We start from the raw sequence: 9,113 nt of genomic DNA, 5'->3' as shown, positions 1-9,113 counted from the left end.
CAGCATTCAGTCTTTCATTATTAAGTATAATGTTAGTTGCAGGGTTTTTTTTTTCTTCAAGTTTTTAAAAAGTCAGTTTGAGGAGTTTCCCTGCATTCCCAGTTTTCTGAGAATTTGTATCATGAATGGATGTTGAATTTTGTTAAGTAATTTTTCTGCATCAACTGATGAATCATATGATTTTTTTCCCTTTAGCTTGTTAATATGGTAGGTTATGAATATATTGATTTATTTTTGAATGTTAAATCAGTCTTTCATCCCTGGGATAAACATTGCTAGCTTATGGTGTAGACTTCTGTATTGATACAGTGCTGAAACCCATTTGCTAATATTTTGTTGATTGTTGCATTTATATTCATGAAGGATATCAGTCTGTAGTTTCTGTCTCTTTCTCTGTTTGTCTCTGTCTCCCTGTCTCTCTCTCTTGTGCAATCTTTGGTTGGTTTTGATAGCAGGATAATATTGGCTTCCTAAAATAAATTGGAAAGTGTTCCTGCCTCTTCTATTTTTGGAGAAAGTGTATGTATAATTGGTGTTAATTCTTCTTTAAATTTAGTTTGTTAGAATAGTGTGGTAAAACAATCTGGCTGGCCCTGGAGTTTTCTTTTTCTGTAATTTAAAAAATTATAAATTCAGTTTCCTCAATAATTAAAGTACTATTTAAATGATCTGTTTCAAATTGTGTGAGTTGGGGTAATATGTACTTTTTGAGGAATGTGGTCATTTTATCTAAGTTGTCTAATTTATGTGGTATTTACTCATTATTCCTTTGATATCTGCGGGATCTGTTAGTAATATCCCCTCTTTCTTTCCTAATATTAATTTGTGTTTTTTTCTCCTTTTTAATTTGTCAGTCTTACTTGAGATTTGTGCATTTTGTTGAGTTTTTTTCAAAGAACCATCTTTTACTGATTTTGTTTTTCTGTTTCCAATTTCACTGATTTCTGCTCTTCTCTTTATTATTCCCTCTCTCTGCTTTCTTTGGGTTTATTTTCCCCTTCCTTTTCTATGCTCTTGAGGTATAATCCTAGATTTTAATTTGAGACTTTTTCTGCTTTTTAATGTAAGCTTTTAGTGCTATAAATTTCCCTCTTAGCACTGTTTTTGCTGCATCCACAAATTTTGATATGTTGTATTTTTATTTTCATTCAGTTTAGTGTATGTTTTGATTTCCACTTAGGCTTCCTCTTTGAGCTATGGATTATGTTATAGGGAATTTAGTTCCCAATTGTTGGTTTATTTTCCTATTATCTTTCTGTTACTGATTTCTACTTTAATTTCATTATGATCAGAGGATACACTCTGTATGATTTAATTCTTTCAAATTTCCTGAGTTTGTGTTATGGATATGATCTGTCTTGGTGTATGCTCTATCATTGCTTAAAGAGAATGCTGCTAGTGTTGGGTGGGGTGCTCTGAAAGTGTCAATTAGCTTCTGTTGCTTGATGGTGTTATTGGGTTCCCTTATATCTTTGGTCATTTTCTATCCAATTGTTTTATCAGTTGTTGAGAGAGGAGTGTTGAAGTCCCCAACTATAATTGTGGATATATCTAATTCTCCTTTCAGTTTTATCAGTTTTTGCTTCACATATTTTGTAAGTCTGTTATTTGGTGCATACTCACTTAGAATTGCTAATACAGTTCACTTAGAATTGCTTATGTAATTCTTTTTGGTGAATTATGTTTCTCTCTGTCTCTTGTCCTTTGCTTTGAAGTTTACTTTCTTTTAATATAGCCATCCCTGCTTTCTTTGAATACTTTCATGACTTTTTTTTATCCTTTTACTTTCAGCCTACCTATTTCATTATATTTGAAGTGAGCTTCTTGTAGATAGCATATAGTTGGGTCATCTCTTTTTTTAAACTTCATTCTGTAATCTCATTTTCTTAATAGATATATTTAGACCATTTACATTAAATGTAATTATTGATATATGTTTATGCTTTTGTTTCCTATTTTATTTTATATTTGCTCTGTTTTCCATTTTTTTTACTCTTTTTCTTGCTTTGGACTACTCGATCATTTTATAAAAATCCATTTTGATTTATGTATAGTGTTTTTGAGTGCAACTCTCTAGCATTTTTAATGGTTGCTGTAGGTACTGTATTATAGTTACATAACTTACTACCTCTATTGGTGTTAATGAAGTACCAGTTCAAGTGAATTGTTAAAATCTTCCCCCCCTTCATATCTCTTTACTTTATAATATAAATATGAATATAATTGTCTTAAGTATTTCCTGTACACACATTTAGAACCCTACCAGATAGTGTTATAATCTTTGTCTCAATAGTCAAATACTTAGAAAGCTCAAGAGGAGAAAGAAAATCTATTATATTTTCCCATATTTTAATGATTCTGTTTTCTTTCTTTCTTCTTGATGTTCTAAGTTTCCTGTTTTTAATTATCATTTTCTTTCTGTTTAGAGAACGCTAGCTTTTTTTTTTTTTTTTTTTTGACAAGATCCTTCTCTCTCAACCAGGCTGGAGTTCAGTCCTGCAGTCATAGCTCACTACAGCTTCAAACTCTTGCACTCAAGCAGTCCTCTTTCTTCAGCCTCCAATGTAGCACCACCACCCCAGCTAGCTTTTTAAATCTTTTTGTACAGATGGGGTCTTACTTTGTTGCCCAGGCTGGTCTTGAACTTCTGGCTTCAAGTGATCTTTCTGCCTCAACCTCCGAAAGCACTGGGATTACAGGTGTGTTCCACCATGCCCAGTCCTCTTTAGTCATTCTTTTAGATAGGTCTGTTGGTGACAAACTATCTTAGTTGTCCTTCATCTGAAAATGTCTCGATTTTTCCTTCATTACTGAAGGATATTTTTACTGGATATAGAATTTTGAGATGACAATTCTTTTCTTTTAGTACTTGAAAAATGTTGTGCCACTTCCTTATGGCCCCCATGTTTCTTGTTGAGAAATCTGTCATTTAAATTTTTTCCCCTATAAATAAGGTATTGTTTGTTGTTGCCACTTTCAAGACTTTTTCCATCTTTATTTTCAGAAGTTTGAGTATAATGTGCTTCAGTATTGATTTCTTTGGGCTTATCCTTCTTGGCATTCATTGATAGTTTATGCTTTGGCTAAATTTGGGGAGTTTTCAGTTGTTATTTTTTCAAATACTTTTCAGCCACACCCATTTTCTTCTCTCCTTCCTAGTCTCTAAAGATATATTAGATGTTTTGTTATAAACCTACTGGTCCCAAAGGCCCTGCTCATTTTTAAAAATATCAGTTTTCTCTTTGTCTTTCAGATTGGGTAATTTTTATTGTTATCTTCAAGTTTACTGATTCCTTTTTTTGTTCCCTCCATTCTGCTGTTTAGGTCATCCATTGAGTTTTTATTTCTGCTCTCTTTCCACTAACACAATTTCCTTTTGGTTCTTATTTATATCTTTGATTTCCTTGCTGAGACTTTAAATTTTTTTTTCATTTGTTTTGGGCATGTTCATAATTACTCATTAAAACATTTTTATGGTGGTGCTGCTTTATTGCTGCCAAGCGGAAGTAGAAATCCATGCCGATGTTAATAACTGGAGGTGAGGGACTCCTCATAACTCCTGAGCAAGGGTGGAAGTTCTGGTTCTCCATTAAGCCTCTGCTGATATCATCCTGGCTGGGATGGGCATGAAGACTCATTACTGCTTGGCCTCTACTGACATTCTTGAGTTGAGTTGTGGTGGCCTGGTTTCTGCTGGGGAGTAGTGAAAGTTCTGCCTCTCCACTAACTTTTTCTGATGCCACTCCAGCGAGGAGGGGAGGAGCATTTTACTACTGCAGGGTGGGACAGAAGTCCATACTCTCCATGTGGTCTCCATGAGCACCATCAGTGTGGAGGTGGTGAAGACTCCTTATTGCCTGGTGGAGATGAAGTTCCCAGCTCTCTACTTTTCCTCAATGACACCACTTGGATAGGAGTGTTGGGGTATCTGGCAATGGTGGAAATGGAGCCTCCCACTCAGTTTTTGCTGGTCGGGGTGGAGGTGGGGCCACAGTTTTCTCTGTGGTGTTTGGCTATTACTGTCCAAGCATCTTCTATCTGGCTAGGTAGCCATTTTGCTTATCCTTTTTCCAGAGAGGGCAGGTTTCTGTTGAGGCTTTTTAGGCTGGTACTTGGTATTTCTGTGTTTCTGTCTTCTCCAGCACCTAATCTGGGATATTTGAGGCAAAAAATTAACCCAGGGCACTCACCACCTGTTGTTCATCGGGTCCCAAGTTCCCTAGCTGATTTTCCGCCTTCTGTTCACCTTGTCTTTGGCCTTCTTATGTCTGAAATAGATGGAACACTACTCCATCTTTCTGAAAATTGAAGACCCGTTGCTTTTAAAGGTAGGTGATTCTAAAAAGTACAACCCGGGTTAAAAACAACCTAGCTATGCCTGTTTAACACAAAGATTAGAGTCTCTCCCCTTCATTGTGAAGGGGTATCAGTTTCTACTTCTGTTGGATTTGAAACAGTTTTAAAATAATTTTAGCATATGTGGACTTTCTCTTGCCCAAACAGTGAAAATATTTTGAAGAAAGGAACAATGCCTTATTATTTGGAAGGCAGCCGAGCCTGATGGTGTGGACAAGGCTTTTGGAGGCAGAATATCTGTATTGCAATGAGATCTTGGTCAAAATTCTTAGCTTTCTTAAGGTCAATAAAAATTCATGATATTGTTAAGAGTAAATATGTTGTATATAAAAGACCCACCACAGTGCATGACTAACACATAATACATGTTCAAATATTCTTTCTTCTTTTGGTCATGCTCTATATATTACCTGAATAGTGATTAAGGAAGCCAAACAATTGGGCTGAGTATTTGAGTCAGAGGACTTACTCTGGAAGCCTCTTAACTCTTAGGCTCAGGAATAGCTAGAAAAATAGTTCTAAGGAAGATATCCTTGTGAGAATGGAAATGTGAATTTTTAAAAATGATCCAAGGTAAAAGGTATGGCAGGGTAGTGGTGTAAGTCAAGAAGAAAGACTATTGAGAATACAAAATGATAGGTAAAAGTGATTGGTTATGGTAATAGAATAGACATGGAGGTAAAACCATGAGCAGGAAGTGAAAGACTGGGAGAAAAGTTTGAGGTTAGGGTTAGGGCCTGGAAATTTTAGTAGGTAAAGTTCATCCCATTTCTCTGACTGTACTTTCTCATTTTCTTTTGAGAGTTTTTATTTTCGTACCTATTCCTTAAATGTTGATAAAATTTGAGGTTCTGCCTTCTTTTTCTCATATATACTGCCCCTAGATAATCTTATCCAATTCTATAATTTTAGTCTTATGAAAAAGCTAACAGATTCAAACTCATTTATTGAATCTGCAGTTATCACTGGATGTCTCCATTTGGATGTCACACAGGCTTTTCAATCTCAGCATATCCTAATTCATCTCCCTTCTGTGTTCTCCATCTCATTCAACAGTACCACCATTGATTCAGATCCTAAAGTGAGAAACGCAACCATCTTCCTCTCTTTCATATAACACACTCAAACGACAACCAACTTATGCTCATTTTTCCTTCAGGAACTTCCGAAAAATTATATTGAGCATTAAGGGAAGTCATGTTGAAAGAATGCTAAAGTAGGTCAAAGGAGACATAAAATATCCTCCTCAGCCTCAAAACTAATATTCCCTAGGGCTGTTTTACTCTTTGCTTTATGGGGTACCTGACAGAATTCTGTTAACATTGTTCTTTGTTTCTTGACCAGTTATTGCCAGTATTTGAATTTTCAGTTTCATATTCATTCTAGAACTTCATATCCTCTTATACCATCTTTTTCTTTTCACCTTGTTTTCTCTTTTCAATTTTATGATAACTGCTGCTACAAGTTGAATTCTTATTTCTCTCCCATCACCCGCTGTATTAATTAGGGTTAGGTTATGTTGCAGTGAAATCTTAGTTGCTTATAGAAACAAAGATTTCTCTCTTGCTCCTGCTACATGTCCATGATGGGTTGGCTAAATGTTTTCTCCTTCCAGGTTTGAGTGAGACCGATGGACCTCTACTGTCTAGAAAGTTGCTGGCTGTGGCACAAGGAAGGGAGGAAGCAAGATACAGCTTGTGTTGGCTCTGAAAGGCTTCTGCCTGGCAGAATTGATAAACGTCAATTGAGATTTTCCAAGGACCAAAACACATGCGTTACCATGTCTAGCTTCAAGTAGGTAGGGAAATGGAGTCTGTGCCATGAAGGTGGAACACTGAATTAGCTGGTGAGCATTTATTTCCAGCATTACTACAAGACTCACTCATGACTCCTCTGCTGGAAGCCCTGCCTCCCTTCTGTCCTCCCTCCCTTCCCTTTCCCTTCCTTTCTTCTTTCCTTCCTTTGACATTTTAAAAATGACTGTTAAAAATATTCTTGGGAATGCCACAAAAATGGGAAACCAAGCGTTTAGTACTACAGGGGGGTTCCAAGTATTTAAAAATAAAAATGGATTTGTTAATACATTGCACTGTAATTAGTGGATAGCATAGCTAGTGGTTCCAAGTACAGCCTGGTTGACAGCAGTGATCCAAAGTAGCAGCGACAGAAAAAAAAAAAAAAAAAAAAAAAAAGAACTGCAAGTGAGTTAGAATTTCATTAAATACCAAAAGCGCATCTCTTAGCACTTACTCCATAGCTCTAGGGTGCTGATGCTCACTGTTATCAGTTGCATGAATCACCATGGCAATTGATGAATGTAAAAATTCAGTATATACTTTTTTCTTGTAGTGTTTTAAAAGTTTTGGTTCTGAAAAATATCTTTTCATTTGTCTCTGTCTCTCTTATTCTGTTCAATCTATGCAACAAGGAAACATTCTCTTTTTCTTGTGACTTAAAAGCTTTTTCTGATTTATTTGAAAAACTCTGAGGCCGTATGCCGTGGGTCACGCCTTTAATCCCAGCACTTTGGGAGGCCGAGGTGGGTGGGTGGACCACCTGAGGTTAGGAGTTCGAGACCAGTGTGGCCAACATGATGAAATCCCGTCTCTACTAAAAATATAAAAAATTAGCCAGGCATGATGACGGGTGCCTGTAATCCCAGTTACTTGGGAGCTGAGGCAGGAGAATCACTTGAACCTGGGAGGTTGCAGTGAGCTTGAGGTCACGCCATTGCACTACAGCCTTGGGAACAAGAGCGAAACTCCATTTCAAAAACAAAACAAAACAAAAACAAAAACTCTCAATACTGACTCCTGACAAAACAATTCCATTGTCCACTCAGTATATAGGCATTTATGTTAACCGAATTCCTTTCATGTATCCTTATTAGAGTGCTCACTTTCATACTCCTAGGACTGTATCTCCAAAAGCAACATAGAGCATTACAGCTGATACTCTATCTCTATGTGATGACAGACCATCATATCAGATAGTCTGTTTTTACACTGTAATAAGGAAGACCTGTCTGTAAGGTATGAACAAGGGCTATCAATCTCATAATAGACCACTTGTTAACATTAGACCAATAATAAGAGTAGAGCAGACAGAAATGAAACCCAGTCTATTGTATATGTTAATGATAAATACATATATTTGTGTACACATGCGCGCGCACACACACACACACACAGATTGAGCATCCATAATTCAAAAATCAAAAATCTGAAATGCTCCAAAATTTGAAATGTTTTGAGCTCTGGCATGACCCCACAAGTGGAAAATTCCATACCTGACCTCATGTAGCGAGTTGCAATCAAAACTGTTTCATGCACAAAATTATTTAAAATATTACATAAAATTACCTTTAGGCTATGTGTATAAGGTATATGTGAAGCATAAATGAATTTAGTGTTTAGGCTTGGGGAGCATCACAAGATAATCTCATTCTGTATATGCAAATATTCCAAAATCCAAAAAAAATTTGAAATTTGAAACACTTCTAGTCCTAAGCATTTCAGATAAGGGATATTCAACCTGAACCTGTGTAACTGGTATAACTGTACATACATATGCATGTGCATGTCTGTGTGTGTTCCAACTCAAACGTTGTGCCATTCTTCCCCTACCTGCCCCTTGTCCCACATCCACTCCTCCCCCCATTTATTTGCTACCAGAACTAGGTCACCTTCTTGTCCCTTAGACTCAGTGGGAGACTCCCAACTCATTGTGTTTGGATTAAGTAGAAAGTTATTCTATAACCATGTATTCAAAAAAAGAAATAACTTTACAATCATTTGAAACAAAACCAATTACTACTTTTAAAAAGCTACCTGCTTTCAATTAAGCAGGAAATTATCTAAGAAGCCACTTAATTTGCTTTGGTCTGTAGTCCCACAACTGCTTTATGCTGAGTGGAGCATGAAATTAAATATGTAACAACTATCCTAATGGTTATGTTTCAGAATGCCCGCATTTTAGATTCCTAGGTATACTGAGTGGTAACAAATAAAAAAATGTACCAATCAAAGAATATGGCAGTATTGAGTTTGAGAAAAAAAACTCAAAATATTATTAATGTTCTTTTTTTTTTTTTTTTTTTTTTTTTTTTTTTTTTGTTAAAACTGTTTTTAAAAATCTTCCATTTGTATCTAGGAAGAGTTGCAGTGCATATATGGAAAATTCTTTCAGATACAATAAACTGCATTTTTTTCCAAATAAATTTTTACAGCAGTTTCTTGTGTTCAAATGTAAAATAAATTATGCAAGGACACATTAATATAGAAAGTTATAATGAATTTTTACTATGTGTTGAAGAAACACTGATACTAATCTCTGTTTGAAGGATTCATCTTTGTTTAAAGCTAAGAAGACATATTGTTTGCAATGGAGAAACTGTTTGTGTCCACATATAAAAGCACTAGTTTGTGCAGGAAATTTCAGAAGCATTACTTAAATGACACTTCAATCAGTTCTTAACAATGTTGTAAATGCTAGATGGTTCTCAGAGCCTCTTATTTATTTAAAACATTTTTTTCACAACTTTAAAACTATTTTTAAACTAGATAAGTCTTTCCAAACACTAATCATATTCTGATTAAACATTTTTAAAATCGCTGTATAAATGTGGATAAAATCATCCTTGTTCTTTTGTAGTTACTTATTTTAACCCAGTCCTTTGCTTTCTTTCTCTAAAACTCTAGGTTGACATTTTGGCAGTTTTATTAGGAAATGTTGACAAACAAATAGAAGAATGTAAC

The sequence above is a fragment of the Mandrillus leucophaeus genome, unplaced genomic scaffold (genome assembly GCF_000951045.1).
Source record: "Mandrillus leucophaeus isolate KB7577 unplaced genomic scaffold, Mleu.le_1.0 Scaffold56, whole genome shotgun sequence".
Taxonomy (NCBI): domain Eukaryota; kingdom Metazoa; phylum Chordata; class Mammalia; order Primates; family Cercopithecidae; genus Mandrillus; species Mandrillus leucophaeus.
This window is presented reverse-complemented; position numbering follows the sequence as displayed.